The sequence below is a fragment of the Ovis aries genome, chromosome 17, assembly GCF_016772045.2.
Source record: "Ovis aries strain OAR_USU_Benz2616 breed Rambouillet chromosome 17, ARS-UI_Ramb_v3.0, whole genome shotgun sequence".
NCBI lineage: Eukaryota > Metazoa > Chordata > Mammalia > Artiodactyla > Bovidae > Ovis > Ovis aries.
The window spans coordinates 70,894,221-70,914,937 of NC_056070.1; the positions used below are offsets into that span (position 1 = coordinate 70,894,221).

The window sequence follows — 20,717 nt, forward strand, 5'->3', positions numbered from 1 at the left end:
CTTCTCCTCTGCCTTCAATCTTTCCCAGCATCAGGGTCTATTCAAATGAGTCAGTTCTTCGCATCAGGTGGCCAAAGTATTGGAGCTTCAGCTTCAGTCCTTCCAATGAATATTCAGGACTGATTTCCTTTAGGATGGACTGGTTGCATCTCCTTGCAGCCCAAGGGACTCGCAACAGTCTTCTCCAACACCACAGTTTAAAAGCATCAATTCTTCAGTGCTCAGTTTTATTTATAGTCCGGCTCTCACATCCATACATGACTACTGGAAAAACCATGTTTGACTAGACAGATGTTTGTTAGCAAAGTAATGTCTCTGCTTTTTAATATGCTATCTAGGTTGGTCATAGCTTTTCTTCCAAGGAGCAAGTGTCTTTTAATGTCATAGCTGCAGTCACCATCTGCAGTCATTTTGGAGCCCCAAAAAGTAAATCTGTCACTGTTTCCCCATATATCTGCCATATCATGATGGAAGCAGATGCCATGATCTTCGTTTTCTGGATGTTGAGTTTTCAGCCACCTTTTTCACTCTCCTCTTTCACTTTCATCAGGGGGCTCTTTAGTTCTTCTTCACTTTGTGCCATAAGGGTGGTGTCATCTGCATATCTGAGGTTATTCATATTTCTCCCAGCAATCTTGATTCCAGCTTGTGCTTCATCCAGTCCAGCATTTCTCATGATGTACTCTGCATAGAAGTTAAAAGAGCTGGGTGACCATATACAGCCTTGATGTACTCCTTTCCCGATTTGGAACCAGTCTGTTGTTCCACGTCCAGTTCTAACTGTTGCTTCCTGACCTCCATACAGATTTCTCAGGAGGCAGGTCAGGTGGTGGTATTCCCATTTCTTTAACAATTTTCCATAGTTTGTTGTGATCCACAGAGTCAAACCTTTGACATAGTCAATTAAGCAGAAGTAGATGTTTTTCTCAGAGAAGGCAATGGCAGCCTACTCCAGTACTCTTGCCTGGGAAATCCCATGGACAGAAGAGCCTGGTGGGCTGCAGTCCATGGGGTCGCGAAGAGTCGGACACAACTGAGAGACTTCACTTTCACTTTTCACTTTCATGCATTGGAGAAGGAAATGGCAACCACTCCACTGTTCTGGCCTGGAGAATCCCAGGGATGGCTGGAGCCTGGTGGGCTGCTGTCCATGGGGTTGCACTAAGCATTGCTAAGCGACATAGCAGCAGCAGCAGATGTTTTTCTAGAACTGTCTCACTTCTTCAATGATGCAACAGATGTTGCAATTTGATCTCTGGTTCTTCTGCCTTTTCTAAGTGCAGCTTGAACATCTGGAAGTTCATGCTGAAGTTCATGTTTCACGTACTGTTGAAGCCTGGCTTGGAGAATTTTGAGCATTACTTTACTAGTGTGTGAGATGAGTGCAATTGTGCAGTAGTTTGAGCATTCTTTGGCATTGCCTTTCTTTGGGATTGGAACGAAAACTGACCTTTTCTAGTCCTGAGGCCACTGCTGAGTTTTCCAAATTTGCTGACATATTGAATGCAGCACTTTCACAGCATCATCTTTTAAGATTTGAAATAGCTCCACTGGAATTCCATCACCTCCATTGGCTTTGTTCGTAGTGATGCTTCCTAGGGCCCACTTGCCTTTGCATTGAGGATGTCTGGCTCTAGGTGAGTGATCACACCATCGTGATTATCTGGGTCATGAAGATCTCTTTTGTATAGTTCTGTGTATTCTTGCCACCTCTTCTTAATATCTTCTGCTTCTGTTAGGTCCATACGATTTCTGTCCTTTATTGTGCCCATGTTTGGATGAAATGTTCCCTTGGTATCTCTGATTTTCTTGAAGAGATCTCTAGTCTTTCCCATTCTATTGTTTTCCTCTATTTCTTAGACTGATCACTGAGGAAGACTTTCTTATCTCTCCTTGTTATTCTTTGGAACTTTGCATTCAAATGGGTATATCTTTCCTCTTCTGCTTTGCCTCTTGCTTCTCTTTCTTTCTTTTTTTTTCAAATTTTTATCTTTACTTTATTTTACTTTAAAATACTGTATTGGTTTTGCCATACATTGACATGAATCCATCACGGGTGTACATGCAATCCCAAACGTGAACCCCCCTCCCACCTTCCTCCCCACAACATCCCTCTGGGTCATCCCCGTGCACCAGCCCCAAGCATGCTGTATCCTGCGTCGGACATAGACTGGCGATTCGATTCTTACATGATAGTATACATGTTACAATGCCATTCTCCCAAATCATCCCACCCTCTCCCTCTCCCTCTGAGTTCAAAAGTCCGCTATATACATCTGTGTCTTTTTTGCTGTCTTGCATACAGGGTCATCATTGCCATCTTTCTAAATTCCATATATATGTGATAGTATACTGTATTGGTGTTTTTCTTTCTGGCTTACTTCACTCTGTATAATCGGCTCCAGTTTCATCCATCTCATCAGAACTGATTCAAATATATTCTTTTTAATGGCTGAGTAATACTCCATTGTGTATATGTACCACAGCTTTCTTATCCATTCATCTGCTGATGGACATCTAGGTTGTTTCCATGTCCTGGCTATTATAAACAGTGCTGTGATGTTTCTTTGACAGCTATCTGTAAGGCCTCCTCAGACAACCATTTGCCTTTTTGCATTTCTTTTTCTTGAGGATGGTCTTGATCACTGCCTCTTGTACAATGTCATGAACCTGTCCATAGTTCTTCAGGCACTCTATCAGATCTAATCCCTTGAATCTATTTATCACTTTCACTGTACAATCGTTAGGAATTTGATTTAGGTCATAAATGAATGGTCTAGTGATTTTCCCTTCTTTCTTCCATTTAAGACTGAATTTGGCAGTAAGGAGTTCATGATCTGAGCCACAGTCAGCTCCCGGGCTTGTTTTTGCTGACTGTATAGAGCTTCCCCATCTTTAGCTGCAAAGAATATAATCAATCTGATTTTGGTATTGACCCTCTGGTGATGTCCATGCGTAAAGGTTTCTCTTGTGTTGTTGGAAGAAGGTGTTTGTGATGACCAGTGCATTCTCTTGGCAAAACTTTATTAGCCCTTGCCCTGCTTCAACTGTACTGCAAGGCCAAATTTGCCTGTTACTTCAGGTGTTTGTTGACTTCCTACTTTTGCATTCCAGTCCCGTATATGGAAGAGGACATCATTTTGGTGTGTTAGTTCTAGAAGGTCTTGTAGGTCTCCATAGAACCATTCAACTTCAGCTTCTTCAGCATTACTGGTCAGGGAATAGACTTGGATGACTGTGATATTGAATGGTTTGCCTAGGAAACGAACAGAGATCATTCTGTCGTTTTTTGAGATTGCATCCAAGTAGGGCATTTCGGACTCTTTTGTTGACAATGATGGCTACTCCATTTTTTGTAAGGGATTCTTGCCCACAGTAGTAGATATAAGGTCATCTGAGTTTAATTCACCCACTCCAGTCCGTTTTAGCTCACTGATTCCTAAAATGTCTATGTTCACTGTTGCCATTTTCTGTTTGACCACTTCCAATTTGCATTGATTCATATCTAGAGAAGCACTATCTCCCTTCTTGGTGACATCAGATCCTCATGACGAGCAAAAAACCCTTTGTAAAATGACTGCTTCATGGTACTGAGCTCCTCCGTCACCAAAACCTTATATACTGACCTTCCCCCACCCGCTTTGGAGCAGTCTCTGAGAGCTCTCTGAGAGCTCTCTTAGATGGTGCCTCCCTGGCTGCAGTCCTCATTTCGCCCCAAATAAAACTTAACTCACAGCTCTCAAACTGTTCATCTTTCCTAGTTGACAGGTTAAACGTAATAATGTCAGGGACACAGCCAGGACCTCCACAAGGCCCAGAGCACATGGTCAGCTTTACTCTGAGTGGATCTGAGGCTGTAGAAAACTATGTACCTTTACTGGTTTCAAAACTTAGTCAAAGAGGATTTTAGGGTGTGAGTAAGAGAATATTTGTTTCACTGACATTTGTGTTTTATTTGGAGGAGCTACTGTACACTTGTACTCATTTCCCATGCCAGCAGGGAAATCCTCAAGATCCTTCAAAGTAGGCTTCAACAGTATTTGAACTGAGAACTCCAGATGTATAAGCTGGATTTAGTAGAAGCACAGGAATCAATGATCCAATTGTCAACATTTGTCAGATTATAGAAAAAGCAAGATAATTCCAGAAAAACATCTACTTCTGCTTCATTCAGTTCGGTCACTCAGTCGTGTCCAACTCTGTGACCCCATGGACTGCAGCACACCAAGCCTCCCTGTCCACCACCACCTCCCAGAGCCCACCCAAACCCATGTCCATTGAGTTGGTGATGCCATCCAACCATCTCATCCTCTGTCATCCCCGTCTCCTCCTGCCCTCAATCTTTCCCAGCATCAGGGTCTTTTCAAATGAGTCAACTCTTCTCATCAGGTGGCCAAAGTATTGGAGTTTCAGGTTCAACATCAGTCCTTCCAATGAACACCCAGGACTGGTCTCCTTTAGGATGGGCTGGTTGGATCTCCTTGCTGTCCAAGGGACTTTCGGGACTTTCACACCACAATTCAAAAGAGTCAGTTCTTCGGCTCAAACATTTGACTGCACAAATCACAATAAATTAAATTGTGATTTATTTAAACTAAATTGTGAGAAATTCCCAAAGAGCTGGGGATAGCAATCTTACTTGCCTGCCTCCTGGGAAACCTGTATGCAGGACAAGAAGCAACAGTTAGAACTGGAAATGGAACAAAGAACTGGTTCGAAATTGGGGGAAAATGTACGTCAAGGCTGTATGTTGTCACCTTGCTTATTTAATGTATATGCAGAGAGTACATCATGGAAAATGCTGGGCTGGATGAATCACAAGCTGCCATCAAGACTGCCAGGAGAGATATCAACAACCTCTGATATGCAAATGATATCACCCACATGGCTAAAAGTGAAGAGCCTGTTGATGAGAGTGAAAGAGCAGAGTGGAAATGCCTGTTTAAAACTCAATTTTCAGAAAATGAAGATCATGGCATCTCATCCTATCACTTGATGGAATCAGATGAGGGAAAAGTGAAAACCGTGGCAGATTTTATTTCCTTGAGCTCCAAAATCACCGTGGACAGTGACTGCAGCCAGGAAATTAGAAGAAGCTTGCTCCTTGGAGGAAAAGCTACGACCAACTTGGACACCATATTAAAAAGCAGAGACATCACCTGCTGACAAAGGTTCTTATAGTCTAAGCTATGGTTCTTCCAGTAGTCATGTACACATGTGAGATTTGGGCCATAAAGAAGGTTGAGGGCCAAAGAACAAATGTTTTTGAGCTGTGGTGCTGGAGAAGACTCTTGAGAGTCCCTTGGACACCAAAGAGATCAAACCAGTCAATCCTAAAGGAAATCAATCCTGAATATTCACTGGAAGGATTGATGCTGAAGCTGAATCTCCAATACTTCAGGCACCTGATGCAAAGAGTCAATTCACTGGAAAAGACCCTGATGCAGGGAAAGATTGAGGGCAGGAGGAGAAGGGGATGACAGAGGATGAGATGGTTTGATGGCCTCACCGACTTGAAGGACGTGAGCTCAAGCAAGCTCCGTGAGTTAGCTATGGACAGGGAAGCCTGGTGTGCTGCAGTCTTGGGCCACGCAGTCTTTGGCCTGGCGTGCTGCAGTCTTTGGTCCAGGCGTGCTGGATTCTCAAAGAGTTAGGATTTATTGACTGAAAAGTGGCAATCAGAAGACCTTACTCCTCTGCCTGATTGCTAAACTGAAGTGTCTTTATTATGAGACATAATCTGACCTTGCTCACCTGTGAAGAGAAGAGATTAACACAATCCTTCCAAAGGCTGGCCCTTCATCAGAATGTTTTAAAGACTGGTGGCCCTATTTACTTTATTCCTCACAGCCTATCCCTCTCTATTTGGCCTTTTGACTCTATTTCTACACCACGTCACTCTCTGCTAATATAAAAGAACCTGACCTTCCGACCTCTAGGAGTTGGTTATTTTGAGACATTAATATGTCATCTCAGTGAGCCAGCATTCTGAATAAAGTCATGTTCCTTGCCACAACACATCTCCTCCAATTCATTGGCCTGTCATGTGATGAGCAGAGTGGGCTTTGGCTCAATAGCACTAGGATCATTAGTTCAGATACAGCACTTGCTATGAAGAATTTACTTCAGACATAGAGGGAAGGACATGAGGTCTCTGTCCTCAGCTGCCTGGCTTCCTGCTAGGCCTGTGCCTTTTCAGGTCATAAGAAGATTCTGTATGTCGTCTAAGATTTTAGCTGAGAACCTCCTCCTTCTTTCTGTCAGTTTTTCAATCAGAACTTTCTAGTTTTCATCAGATTCAACCTCAGAATCTGCTAGTTTCTGTAATTTACCTAAGAACTTCTTATTTTCTGAAATTGTGCTTCAGAACCTCATCTTTTTGTCAGATTTTCACTCAAAATCTCCTAGTTTCTGTTAGATTTTACCTCTGAACCCCTGGTTTCTTTCAGATTGTACTTCAGAACCTCTTCACTCTCTCAGATTTTACCTGAGAACATCCTAGTTTCTGTCAGATTGTACCTCAGAACTTCCCAGTTTCTGTCAGATATTACCTCAAGACCCCTTAGTTTCTGTCAGATTTTACAACAGAATCCCACTTTCTGTCTGATTTTACCTCAGACGACCATCGTTTCTGTCAGTTTCACCTCAGAGTGCCCTTGTTTCTGTCAGATTTTATCTAAGGTGTCCTTCGTTTCTCTCAGATTTCACCTTGGAGCCCTTAGTTTCTGTGAGATTGTGACGAAGGAGTCCCTAGTTTCTGTCAGACTATACTTAAGTATTGCCTCGTTTCTATCAGAATTTACCTCTGAAGCCTATATAATTCTGTCAAATTTTACATCAGAACCACATAGTTTCTGTCAGATTTTACCCTATCTGGTAAAATCTGCCAGATAAAATCTGCCCCTACCTTCAGTCAAATTTTACCTCAAAACCCCCCAGTTTCTGTCAGGTTTTACCTAAGGAGAACCTAGTTCCTGTCAGATTTTACTACAGAATCCCTTAGCTTCTGCCAGATTTTAGTTCAGAGACTCCCTAATTTCTCTCAGATTTTATGTCAGAACCCCTTACTTTCTGTCAGATTGTACCAAAGGAGTATCTAGTTTCTCTCAGATTATAGCTCAGTATTGCTTCGTTTCTTCAGATGTTACCTCTGGAGCCTGTAATTCTGTCAGATTTTAGCTCAGAATCCCCTAGTTTCTGTCTGATTTTACCACAGAGCCATCTAATTTCTGTCAGATTTTACCACAGAACTCCTGAGTTTCTGTCAGATTTTAACCTCAGTTCAGTTCAGTCTCTCAGTCCTGTCTGACATTTTGCAATCCCATGGACTGCATCATGCCAGGCTTCCCTGTCCATCACCAACTCCTGAAGCTTACTCAAACTCATGCCCATTGAGTCGATGATACCATCCAACCATCTCATCCTCTGTCGTCCCCTTCTCCTCCTCAGAAGCCCCTATACTATGTCAGATTTACCTAAGGGAAACCTAGTTTCTTTCAGATTTGACCACAGGACCCCTCAGTTTCTGTTAGTGTTTACCCCAGAATCCCCCTAGTTTTTCACAGATTTTACTTCAGGAGCCCCTAGTTTCTGTCAGATTTTACCACAGAACCAATCTAGTTTCTGTCAGATTTTACCCTCGAAGCCCCTAGCTTCTGTCAGAGTTTCCATCAGAAGCCTCTAATTTCTGTCACATTTTACCTTAGTACCCCCTGGTTTCTCTCATTTTTTACCTCAGAAGCCTCCAGTTTCTGTAATATGTTACCTCCATACCCCCTGGTTGCTGTCAGATTTTACCTAAGAACCCCAAGTTTCTGTCACATTTTACCAAAAGAGTCCCTAGTTTCTCTCAGACTATACCTCAGTATCATCTGCTTTCTATCAGATTTTACCTCTGGAGCATGTAATTCTGTCAGATTTTACCTCAGAACCCCCTAGTTTTTGTCAGATTTTATGTCAGAAGCCCCTAGTTTATGTCAGATTCTACCACAAAACCCGTTATATTCTGTCAGATTTACCTAAGGAGAACCAACTTTCTCTCAGATTTTACCACAGAACCCCTTAGTTTCTGTCAAGTCTTACCTCACTACCCCCCTACTTCCTCATAGATTTTACCTCAGAAGCCCCTATCTGCTGTCAAGCTTTACCCCAAAACCCCCTAGTTTCTGTCAGATTTCACCTCAGAAACCCCTGTTTTCTGCCACATTTCACCCCAGTAATCCCAAGTTTCTGTTAGATCCCTCAGAACCCCTTTATTTCTGTCAAATTTTACCTCAGAACCCCCTAGTTTTTGTCAGGTTTTTACCTCAGAACCCCTAGTTTCTGTGACATTTTCCCTTAGAATCCCCTTGTTTCTGTCAGATTTTACCCCAGAAGCCTCTAGATTATGTCAGATTTTGCCACAGAATCCCCTAGTTTCTGCCAGATTTCACCTCAGAAGACTCTCAGGTCAGTTCAGTCACTGAGTCATGTCCGACTCTTTGCGACCCCATGAATCGCAGCACACCAGGCCTCCCTGTCCATCACCAACTCCCAGAGTTCACTCAAACTCACGTCCATCGAGTCGGTGATGCCATCCAACCATCTCATCCTCGGTTGTCCCCTTCTTCTCCTGCCCCCAATCCCTCCCAGCATCAGTCTTTTCCAATGAGTCAACTCTTCGCATGAGGTAGCCAAAGTACTGGAGCTTCAGCTTTAACATCATTCCTTCCAAAGAAATTCCAGGGTTGATCTCCTTCAGAATGGACTGGCTGGATCTCCTTGCAGTCCAAGGGACTCTCAAGAGTCTTCTCCAACACCACAGTTCAAAAGCATCAATTCTTTGGTGCTCAGCTTTCTTCACAGTCCAGCTCTCACATCCATACATGACCACAGGAAAAACCATAGCCTTGACTAGACAGACCTTTATTGGCAAAGTAATGTCTCTGCTTTTGAATACGCTATCTAGGTTGGTCATAACTTTTCTTCCAAGGAGTAAACGTCTTTTAATTTCATGGCTGCAGTCACCATCTGCAGTGATTTTGGAGCCCCCCAAAAATAAAGTCTGACACGGTTTCTACTGTTTCCCCATCTATTTCCCATGAAGTGATGGCACCAGATGCCATGATCTTCGTTTTCTGAATGTTGAGCTTTAAGCCAACTTTTCACTCTCCACTTTCACTTTCATCAAGAAGTTTTTTAGTTCCTCTTCACTTTCTGCCATAAGGGTGGTGTCATCTGCATATCTGAGGTGATTAATATTTCTCCCAGCAATCTTGATTCCAGCTTGTGCTTCTTCCAGCCCAGCGTTTCTCATGATGTACTCTGCATAGAAGTTCACTAAGCAGGGTGACAATATACAGCCTTGACGTACTCCTTTTCCTATTTGGAACCAGTCTGTTGTTCCATAGTTTCTGTCAAATTTCACCTCAGAACTGCCTCATTTCTGTCAGATTTTACCACACAACCCCCTAATTTCTGTCAGATTTTACCTCAGAACCCCCTAGTTTCTGTCAGATTTTCTTTACCTCAGAGGCTTATAATTTCTGTCAGTTATTACCTCAGGAAATCCTAGTTTCTCTCAGGTTCCACCTTGGAACCCCCTAATTTCTGCCACATTTGATCTCAGTGATACCTAGTTTCTGTCTGACTTTTCTTCAGACCACCAGCCCCCTCAAGTTTCTGTCAGATTTTAATTCAGAACCCCTTAGTTTCTGTCAGATTTGACCTCTGAACACCCTAGTTTTTGTCACATTTCACCTCAGTAATCCCTACTTTCCTAAGGCCCACTTGACTTCACATTCCAGGATCTGGCTCGAGGCAAATCATCATAGCATTGTGATTATCTGGATCATGAAGATCTTTTCCGGAAAGTTCTTCAGTGTATTCTTGCCAGCGCTTCTTAATGTCTTCTACTTCTGTTAGGTCCATACGATTTCTGTCCTTTATTGTGCCCATGTTTGGATGAAATATTCCCTTGGTATCTCTGATTTTCTTGAAGAGATCTCTAGTCTTTCCCATTCTATTGTTTTCCTCTATTTCTTTACATTGATCACCGAGGAAGGCTTTCTCATCTCTCCTCACTATTCTTTGGAACTCTGCATTCAAATGGGTATATCTTTCCTTTTCTGCTTTACCTCTTGCTTCTCCTCTTTTCACAGTTATTTGTAAGGCCTCCTCAGACAACCGTTTGCCTTTTTGCATTACTTTTTCTTGGGGATGATCTTGAGCCCTGCCTCCTGTACAATGTTGCAAACCTCTTTCCATACTTCTTCAGGCACTCTGTCTATCAGATCTAATCCCGTGAATCTATTTGTCACTTCCACTGTATAATCATAAGGGATTTAATTTAGGTCATACCTGAATGGTCTAGTGGTTTTCCCTACTTTCTTCCATTGAAGTCTGAATTTGGCAATAAGGAGTTCATGATTTGAGCCACAGTCAGCTTCTGGTCTTGTTTTTGCTGACAGTATAGAGCTTCTCCATCTTTAGCTGTAAAGAATATTGGTGTTGACCATCTGGTGGTGGCCATGTGGAAAGGTTTCTCTTGTGTTGTTGGAAGGGGTTGTTTGCTATGACCAGTGCATTCTCTTGGCAACATTTGATTAGGCTTTGCCCTGCTTCATTCTGTACTCCAAGGCCAAATTTGCCTGTTACTTCAGGTATTTCTTGACTTCCTGCTTTTGCATTTCAGTCCCCTATATTGAAAAGGACATTTTTTTCTGGGTGTTAGTTCTAGAAGGTCTTCTAGTTCCTCAAAGAACAGTTCAACTTCAGCTTCTTCAGCATTACTGCTCAGGGCGTAGACTTGGATTACTGTGGTATTGAATGGTTTGCCTTGGAAAGGAACAGAGATCATTCTATCTGATTTCCAACAACATTGATTATATTCTTACGAACATTAAAAGAAAAATGGCACCATAAGCAGGAGGAACAACAAATGATTAGGCAATCATGCAGCTAAGGCAGCTGACACTGCAAACTGCCGGAGTGTATCTCCACAGCAGTCATCCGTCTTGAAAGACTGGAAGCAACTGCAGGGCCTAAACCTCATTTCAGTGTCTTTATTCTTGAAATTCGTAGATCATCAATGAAATATTTAAGAAAGTCCTTTCCCCACCTCTCCAGGAATGTTTCTTGTATCACTGGAAATCCTTAAAAGAGCTGAATCATCAACTCTGGATTTATCTAGGCAAATCTATTTAACTGGAAATTGAATTTCATCTTCAATAAATCAAACAATTCTGGGCATTAATAGGCAGTTCCTTAAATGTCCTTGCATTTCATATCTGTGTGTTCCATTCTGGAGGGTCTTACATTTAAGTCCATTTATTTAAGAGTTCTTGGTTTACTGGGAAATGAGTTATAATCTCACCATTTATCTCGTATGCAACTTCAACTCTGATTTCCGTAAATATATCCAAAATATCAAAATTTTTGACTACCAATGCATGAAATCCATTAATCGTATGACCATATTTAATCAAAACAAGGTCCAACCAGACACGTGTTCTTTCCCTTCCTGTAGTTGCACCAAACTCTCTACCCCTTGTTTGTAATAATTCTCCAATTTCATTGTCTTGCTCTGTAGGAAAGGGACCAATCCCAACTCTAGTTGTATAAGCTTTCACAACTCCATACACTTCTCCACATTTTAAGGGGGCATACCCAAGCCAGTACAAACACCTCCAACCGTACAGCTCAAGGAGGTTACGAAAGGATGGCTTTCAAAATCAGTATCTAGCAGTGCTGCCACTGCACCTTCACCAAGATTTTCTTCGATGGTGTTTCCTTGAAAGCCCAACATAGGAAATAAACTCCATATATCTCACAGTTGGTCTCACCCGTTTGCATATAACACTTGAGTTTTTGGAATTCATCTTCAATGTCTATTTCCAAAGTGGGTTATATAGATTTGTATTGGTTAGCCAGAACTTGGAACCTCTCAGAAAAGCCATCAAAGTCAGAAACAAGATCACATATCCTTAGTCCACTCTGGTCCTCTTGGGAAGAATAAACAGGGAGAATGCCCTTTCTGTGGTACCCCAACTTTTTCCTGCTTCTTCTCCTCTGTTGTTCCTGGATACAATCAGCTGTTTGATGAAAATCCAGCACAATATGAGCTCTGTCAGGTATGAGAAGCCTTTGTCCAGCCTTCCAGACCTTTCCCTTTGGGAACATTTTTCTTCTGCTTTCTCACACAATCCAGGTAGATGAATTACCACATCATTTCCAATGAATGCAGTAACATTCAGGCTCCACTGGGAGCCTGAGTTGTTCACTGGATAAAGGACAAAAGTCACCCTCCACAGAATGCGCAACTGTTGAGGCCAGCGTTACTTCCTCCCTGGCAGTGGCACAGCGTGCTGGCATCCTGCATGGTCCCACTGCCCGCCAAGCGCCAGGGTCGCCAGGTTCCCCCCGGGCTGCTGCCTGGGGCGGCCTCTGTCGCCTTGGACAAGGAGGATGCTCCAAGGTTGGTCTTGGCAAGCACTCAGGCTCCAGAGACACGAGAAGAGCCTGAAGGGTTCGGGGGCAACTGAGAGTGTGTGAACTGGATTGCTCTGTAAATTTATGTTTGAGAGTCTTCATATCAAATATAACATATATTCTAAACAATAACATTTGGTAACACTGTCAATGTCTTAACCTGAGATTGGGATTTTTCTACTTTTCTAACGTTTCATTTTGTCGAGAGGACTTGGATCACTGTTTACGACGGTGGTCTGCAATGTCCCCTTCTACTGGTTTGGTGGTCAGGTTGCTTTTTACACTTGATTGGTTGATTGATGGCTGTGCGGGGTCTTCACTGCTCCTGGGCTATCTGGTTGTGGGTGGCGGGTGGGGTGGGGACAGCGTGGCGGCTCTTCATCACAGTGCACTGGCTTCTCATTGACGTGGATTCTCTTGTTGCAGAGCACCAGTCCTGGGGGATGGAGCTTCAGCAGTTCGGCTTTCCTGCTGAGTTGCTCTGCAGAATGTGGGAGCTTCCTGGCTTTGGCACTGCGACCATATCCCCTCCATCGACAGGCAGATCCCTAACCAGAGGAAAACAAGGAAGTCCGATAAATTTCCCTCTATGTGCTTTATTTATCGGTTGTATATAAAACACTTTAACTGCTTCCTCAGAGAAACACAACTTTTTCAAGGCTTAAAAAAATACAAATCCAATGTATGGGAACCATATGACTCCTGACGTTTGTTAGATATTTACACTAAATAAGGATACATTATGTCTTTTTGTGGGGTAATTTCATGACAAAATATTCTATTTCGTCTAAGCATCTTCTTCTGTTTACTTATTTTCTGTACTAGAACAAATGTTGTTCCTTCTTAGAGAACTTTGAATTTCATTCCCTTTTTCAGCAAAACTTTTCCACATTTTAGCAGCAAGGGGCGTTGTGGGTCTGCCTTGGGGTCCTTGCACAGCTGCTCAAGGAGCCCCACTCACTGCAGGAGGTGGGCTGGAGGCAGGGTCTGTGCTCCTGGGGGGCTCAGCAGTGTGTCCTCTCTGTCTGCAGAGTCCCCTGAGCAGGGACCTGTGTGGTCTCAGCAGGGGCTTCCTCCAGGTGTTCCCAAGAGGGAAGCCCCTCCCTCCCTCCCTTACATCTGGGCTGTGAGCACAGCTCCAGCACCAGGGTTCAGGGAGGGGCTGGGTGGGCCCTGGGTGGACCCCCATTAGCATGGCAGCCCCTCCTCTGGCAGAGGCTGGGGGAGAAAATTAGACCTGGGCCAGCCGAGGCCACTGGGGGGCCAGGGTTCTGTGAGCACCGTGGCCTGGACTCCTCTCCTGCTGGTGCTCCTCTCTCTCTGCTCAGGTAGGGACGGGCCTGGGCACCAGGGCTCAGTTCCCAGCCTCAATAGCACCTGGGGCGCAGACTCTGGGACTCTTTCCTGCACTCCTGCCCCATCTCCCCTGTGTCTGTATCTGCAGGTTCCCTCTCCCAGCCTGTGCTGACTCAGTCAGCCTCCCTGTCTGGATCTCTGGGAGCATCAGCCAGACTCTCCTGCACCCTGAGCAGGGGCTACAACTTTGGCAGCTTGCCTATAACCTGGTACCAGCAGAAGCCAGGAGTCCTCCCGGTAACTCCTGTCCTACAACTCAGACTCCCAAAGCTCCCGGGCTCCAGGGTCCCCAGCCACTTCTCTGGATCCAAAGACACCTCAGCCGACGTGGGGCGCCTGCTCATCTCTGGGCTGCAGCCCGAGGACAAGGCTGACTATTACTGGGATGTTGGTTCCCACAGGGGCTCAGATGACGAGGAAGTGAGACAAAACCCCTGGGCCTCCGGCTTTGGCTCTGAGCCTGGTTTCAGCGAGAACTTTCCATACAGGAATTTCCAAGGAAGGCTTCTCTGCACAGAGATCTCTGTGAAAGGAGGGAGGAGACACACAGGATCGTGCTGAGACCCAAGACAGCACAGGCATCCCAGGAAGCCACATATCTGACTACAGAGCCCATCTGCCCCACCCTCAAAATCTGGATTAAATTCCCCAGAGCAGGTGCTGTGTGGTGGGGAGCCGCATTAGGCATTACTGAGAAAATGGAGGCATGGCCCCAACTCCCTCTCCTTGTCCTGCAGGCATGGACCCAGGATGAAGGAGTTAGGCCTTGTGATTCTGACTTGTTTTTTCCTCTCCTTGGCTCAGTTGACTGAAAGGAATATTAAGGAGCTTATTGTTTTTCAGAGGAGCATGGGAAGGCACAAAGCCTTCTGCAGCTGTGCTCAGAGAATAATTCATAAGGTTAATCATTGACATTTTTCAAGGAGTTTTACAAAAGAGTGTTCCAGGGTGAGCACGTAGGTCGCCACTTGAGGCCATGGGAGGGACTGCTATCTGAAGCCTCTTTGTGAGGAAGGTGTTTATGGCAAAGGAGTTTGCTGAATTTAGGGCTTAGGAATAATTAAAATAGTTAGAAGCTAAAGATTTAAAGAATGTTGTAATGTTAGCATATTCTACTCTAGCTTATAGAGATTAGGAACTTTAGAAATATTAATAGCTAGAAGCCCTGTTTAAGAAATAGTGAGCTTAGGATACTAGGGGCAAACAGGACTTAGAAAAATAAGAAATAAACTGAGGAATGTGGTATGCAGCCCAGACTTTAGCATGAGTTACAATGTATTCACAAGGACACATGAGAAGACTTAGATAAGAGAATTGCTGAGGCAGGAACTCCTTTTGAGGGGCAACAATGATTAATGGACACAACAAATCTGGGTCAGTGGGAACTGAAAATGTCAAACCTCTGACCTAATGCTTTTGTAAAAGTATAAAAGAGAATCTTAAGCTTGAAATAAATAAGCAGTCCAAGAAAATTGAGAGGCTGCATCGTTTCTCGCCGACACCACTCATCTCTTCAGGTTGATCCCTGGCTGCTGGAGCTGGACTCCGGCACTGTGTCTTCAGCAGAAACGCCCCAGCGCAGCCCTGCTCCTCCTATCTCCATCCTCTCATCCCACAGAGTGTGGGTCCCGGGCTGCAGGGACCGGTCCACAGCTCAGGTGCTGACAGAAGCCCTGGCTCCGGCACCCTGTTCCCTCCTCATTTCCACCTGCTAACAGGTCAGCATTTTCTAAAACTCGTGTTCCCCGGGCTCCTAGTAACTGGATGGAAAAGATATGGGAATTTTTCTTCCTTCAGAATGATCTGAGGCCTCACACAAGGTGAGTCCTGAGGGGTCAGCAGAGGAGGACGTGGCTGCCTCTCAAGACAGGCCACGCTTCCTTCTGCCTCAGGTTCTGTCTATGAATCATCTGATGGCACCTCAACTGCAGAAACATTTTTTCAGGTCCCATGTCTCATTTCTTTATCTTTCTGAAATCAAATTGGACAGTCACTCATGGTCCTCCTGTTGCAGAGACCTGGACCATCAGGGCCCATGGCCTCCCTGTGATGGGAGTGCAGGAAGGTGGGGTTGTGGCCCCTGTACCCCCGGCCTCCTGGTCCTGCAGACCTGCAGCCGTGGTGCTGGGCTCCATCATTCCTGGTCCTGAAGGGAGGTCAGGGAACAGGGAGCTGAGAAAGTGGGACAAGAAACTCAGCCTGTCGGTCTTCTTCTTGGAGAATTTTCAAGTTTCACACACCTTGCATAGATACCTACTACACTTGAAAACCTTCTGACTCATGATGAATCTACTCCCAACTATCCATTCAGTTTATATGAAGTCTCAGGAAAAGCAAAAGTAAACAAAAATAGTTCCTGATACTGCTAAAATGCTCCCTGATCATGCATGTGTGATCAACCAGAACCTACCTTGAGACTCATCCTGGTCCATCTTAATGGGGTCATTGATAATAACTCCTTTTCTCTCTGGTCTCCAAATACAAACAGAATCCCGCTGTGCCCAGATACACAGGGTCCCTCACAGGTACTTGGCAGGATGATGAAGAAGCAGAAGTCCAGCATCTGTGCCCTGGAGACCTTGGGGGCCTCCCCACCCCTGCATGTCCCACTCCTGCTCCAGGTTTGTACTCCTGCCCTGAACCCAGACACTTAGGGAAGCTGGGTGCCTCCCTTTATCGGGGAATGCACCCTGAGAAGCCCCTCTCCTCTAGGTACTGGAAGACCCTCCCCATTAGGACGTGGCTCTCAGATTCATCACTTGCCCATGTTCTCCCTTTTCCCTCATGATCTCTCCCACTTCCACTCCCTAGTTCTTTATTTGAGATGATGTTGGATAAATATCACTCTTTTCAATACAGACCATGTAAAACCACCCCTACTAAATCTACGGAGTCTAACACGTGAACTTGCACTGTACCCACTGAGGATCAGGTAACAGGTCATAAGGGTTTCTAAGTCCAGCAATGGAGGAGGACACCCTAAAAGGATGAGACTCCTATTTATAGCCACAGTCCCTTACATCAAGCCTGTTAAACAGAACTGTTATGAAACCCAACTGAAAACACCTTATATATTGGAGTCAGAAATAAACGCTGTCAGGATCTTGGAAGTAATCAATAAAATGACATGTTTTCCCCAGAACGTCATATTCTCTCTGCAAAGACGGAAATAAAAAAGAGATGTGCAATTAGGGCTGGGACAACTCCTGGAGACTCTGCAGACACAACATCCACCACGGTTCAACCTGGGAGAATCATGACAGAGTCACGATCAGGTTTAAGCTATGGACACTCTGGGATTTGAAGCCTTGAACTTGTTTCGAGGTGGTTATGCTCTGGTAGTGACCCCAGGAGCCAGGCAGTGCAAACTGAGACAACAGAGAATCCGAAATTACATCAGCGTTCCATATGAGTCTGCAGGTCATTAGTGACCTGGAGAGATGAACGACCAACCACAAACTACATGGAGGGGCTCATTCTTCTGCCCTGGGGTGACATCAGAGAGACCCAGCTGCAAGTGTGAGAAAGCCTTCCAGGAGGCTGTGGTGTGGAGTGGGGATGAGGAGGTCTGAGGCCAGCAGGGGGCGCTGTGGGTCTGGTCCTGAGAGTGCAGGGTCCTGGCCAGGCAGGCTGGCACCTTCTCCCTTGGCTCTTGCCCACGTGGGCAGCAGGGTCCTCACTGGAGGGTGACGTCCTGCACCGGGGCCCCCAGGGGACACTGCAGCTCTCGGCTCAGAGCCACAGGCTCGCCTCTCAGTTCCTGCTGCTCTGTCGTGGGGTTAATGCCCAGACCTGACATCCACCCAAGGACAGAGGGCCGGTCATACAAAGAAAATGGACTTCCTTCAGGAACCTCGCCCTCCAGGGACACCTGGACAGGGGTGAGACCCCTGCAGAGGCTGCCCCATTGCCCGCAGAGCGCCCGGGTGTTCCAGCGGAAGAGGGATGCAGGCAAGATCCTCTGTCACCATCCCTGTCATTTAAAAGTGTCCCCTGTCGTGTTATTTGGCAGTTTCAGCATTTGGAGTGAAGCCTGGAAACCGGGACTGAGTCAGTTTATGTGGCTTCATTCCTCGTTCCTTCCCTTTATGTTAACACCTGTGACATGAAATACATGAACTCAGAGCTCCGCCAACTGTCATCAGCATGTTCGTATAATAAGAAAAGAGTTAGGGAGGAATACATATTTTCACCTCCATGAGCTGAGGTTCTCAAACACCTCTGACAAAAATAATGTGAATATTATTAAACAGCTACTTTAGCAGCAAATCTAACATGAATACAAAATAAGAGTAGTATTTACATTTATGTCAAAGAAACAAGAGATGAACAAGACCTTTCCGTCTCTTCCACACACCTGACCACGAGACGTCTGAGCCCCTTCTCCTCCTCGTTGCCCCCACACCCCTCCTCTGTGCCGCGTCCATCCGGCACTGCAGAACCACAGGGAAGGGAGTTTTACAAGGTCCACGATGCTCACCGACCTACCTGTTCACGCACCATGTTTTTCTATTTCTGATGATGAGACATGTGTCCCAACTTTGTTGGAACTGAACTTGCCCGCTACCGTCATTGCATGATGAGACGGTGACCTTTACCCGTAAGATCCGCAGTTCTGTGGAAGCTGCTCCACATGGTCATGGCTGTTCACAGCACAGGACGCCGTCACCCTGAGCCTGCCCACGAGGCTCTGCCTGTCACTCCCCACCTCCCATCTGGTCTCCCCACCGCTGGGACTAGAGACAGTTTAAAAGAGTGCTTCAAGGGCCACCCTCACCCTTCACAGCAGACACAGGCTCCGGGATTTCCTGCTCGGCTCAGGGCTGGTGGAGGAGGACGGACAGCACCGCACAGACGGGACTCAGGGCTCCTGAGAAGACAGAGAGTGTTCTAAAGATGGGCTCAGGTGTGGGAAAGGCTGGATTATTGGAACAAGAGAGACAGACTTAGGAGAAGGAAATGGCAGCCCGCTCCAGCGTTCTTGCCTGGAGAGTGCCAGGGATGGAGGAGCCTTGTGGGCTGCTGTCTGTGGGGTTGCACAGAGTCAGACCACGACTGAAAGCAATTTAGCAGCAGCAGAGGAAGACGTGCAAACTCCTCCTTCAGCCTCAGACACTCCAGGGAGGAGATAGAGGACCGAGGTCACCAAGGTCACAGGAGCACTTTTGCTGAAAGACGTCGCCCCATCACTCAGGGGCTTCTGCCCAAGCTGTCCCTGCCCTGTGTGAGGTCCAGCATCTGCCTCCTTCAAGAACCCCCACCCCAGGGGACCTCTGGTGACCTTGGCAGGGAGAGGAGGAAGTGATTTGCATGAGGCCCCTCCTCCTCCTGAGAGGCTGGAGGCATGAAAAGGCCCAGGACCCCACCTGCAGCCCAGGAGGCTGAGGAGGCCGCATCCTGGGAGGGTCCTCACCATGGCCTGGATGGTTCTTCTGCCCGGGCTCCTCACTTACAGCTCAGGTCAGGGGCTGAGATTCTGCATCTTTGGGGTACCTCCAAGCAGGGTCTGAGGGCCCTGTCTCCATAACAACCCCTGTCTCTCTTTGTTGCTCTTAGGGGTGGACGCTCGGACTGTGGTCCAGGAGCCAGCTGTCAGTGTCTCCAGGAGGGATGGTCACCCTCACCTGTGGACTGAGCTCTGGGCCAGTCACTACCAGTAACTACCCCAGCTGGTTCCAGCAGACCCCAGGCCAGGCTCCTGACTGCTTATCTACAGCACAAGCAGCTGATATTCTGGGGCCCCTGATTGCTTCTCTGGCTCCATCTCTGGGAACAAAGCCGCCCTCACCGTCACCGGGGCCCAGCCCGAGGACGAAGCTGACCATTACTGTGATCTGGGAACTGGTCGTTTCAGTGCCGCAGTGATGTAAGCCCACGCGGAGGTGCTACCAAAACCTGCCCTTGGGGCTCAGAGGGCTCGGCGCTTAGTGGCAGGAGAGGCAGGGAGGCGGTGGGACAGGTCAGGGTCCCCACGGGAGGGAGGCTCTGGGCCCGTCTCCTGTCCGGTGATTCATGGCCCCGTGTCTCCTCCCAGCTCTCCCCGGGTGCGTCCATCTCTCCACGGGGACCCCTCTCTGCCCATGTTGTTGGGAAGGAGGCTTGGCTCCACAGGGAGACTCAGACCACCACCACTGCCATTAGGCCTCTTTTCATTCAAGTCACACTAAGAGATGCACAGCATCATGAACTTGACCTTGGAGACAAATTAATATTCCATTTACCTGAAGGGGCACCACCCGTGGAGTTTTCTAGAGTGCAGTTTCCCAACTGGAGCTCCTGAATCACAGCCTTTTGTTGGTGGCAGGAATCTGTGGTTAACAGGAACGGCCCCCTCTCCCCAAATATTTAGGAACATCAAATTTCCAGATGTTTGTCTTTGTCTGTTATCTGAAATAACCCCTGAGAATTGTGTAACAAGTTAGTCCAGGCATGTTAATTCCCATAACACATTCACTCCCAGGTCACGGTCAAAATCCAAAACCCCAGAAACACAATTCACATCTGAGGCCATGGGGAAAACTGTGTCTGTATTTAAACATAAGACTGGAAGTTGGGAGGAATTTCCGCAAACCTGTGCTGTCTGAGGAGACACCTCGAGGCTCATGGGAGGACTTATGCTCCTGGAAGAACCTTGCTCAGAACTGGCTCCCCAGATCCCCACACTCTCGGTGGCTCCCTGGGGGCCCGGATGCCAGGTCATGGCCGGGCTCCTCAGCACGTGGACCGCCCCCAGGCCCCGCCCCGTAAACAGTGCGCGGGAGATGGAGCAGCAACAAGGGGAGACAGAGCGAGTGGGAAAGCAGGCTCGTGTGCACCCCCGTCCCCTCTACTGGTGACTGTGGGGCCAGGAAGGCCTGGGCCGGACCCCACCTGGGTCGTCAGTGCTGACTGTG

At 46.4% G+C, this 20,717-nt stretch overlaps 1 protein-coding gene and 1 pseudogene across 12 annotated transcripts in view; one reads left to right on the forward strand and one right to left on the reverse strand.

The window, feature by feature from the left end:
• LOC114108841 (immunoglobulin lambda-1 light chain) overlaps positions 1–20,717 on the forward strand; it is a 469,312-nt gene that overhangs the window by 143,464 nt on the left and 305,131 nt on the right. The gene's annotated exons all lie outside the window — the stretch shown is intronic.
• LOC114118868 (adenylosuccinate synthetase isozyme 2-like) lies at positions 11,034–12,358 on the reverse strand (annotated as a pseudogene).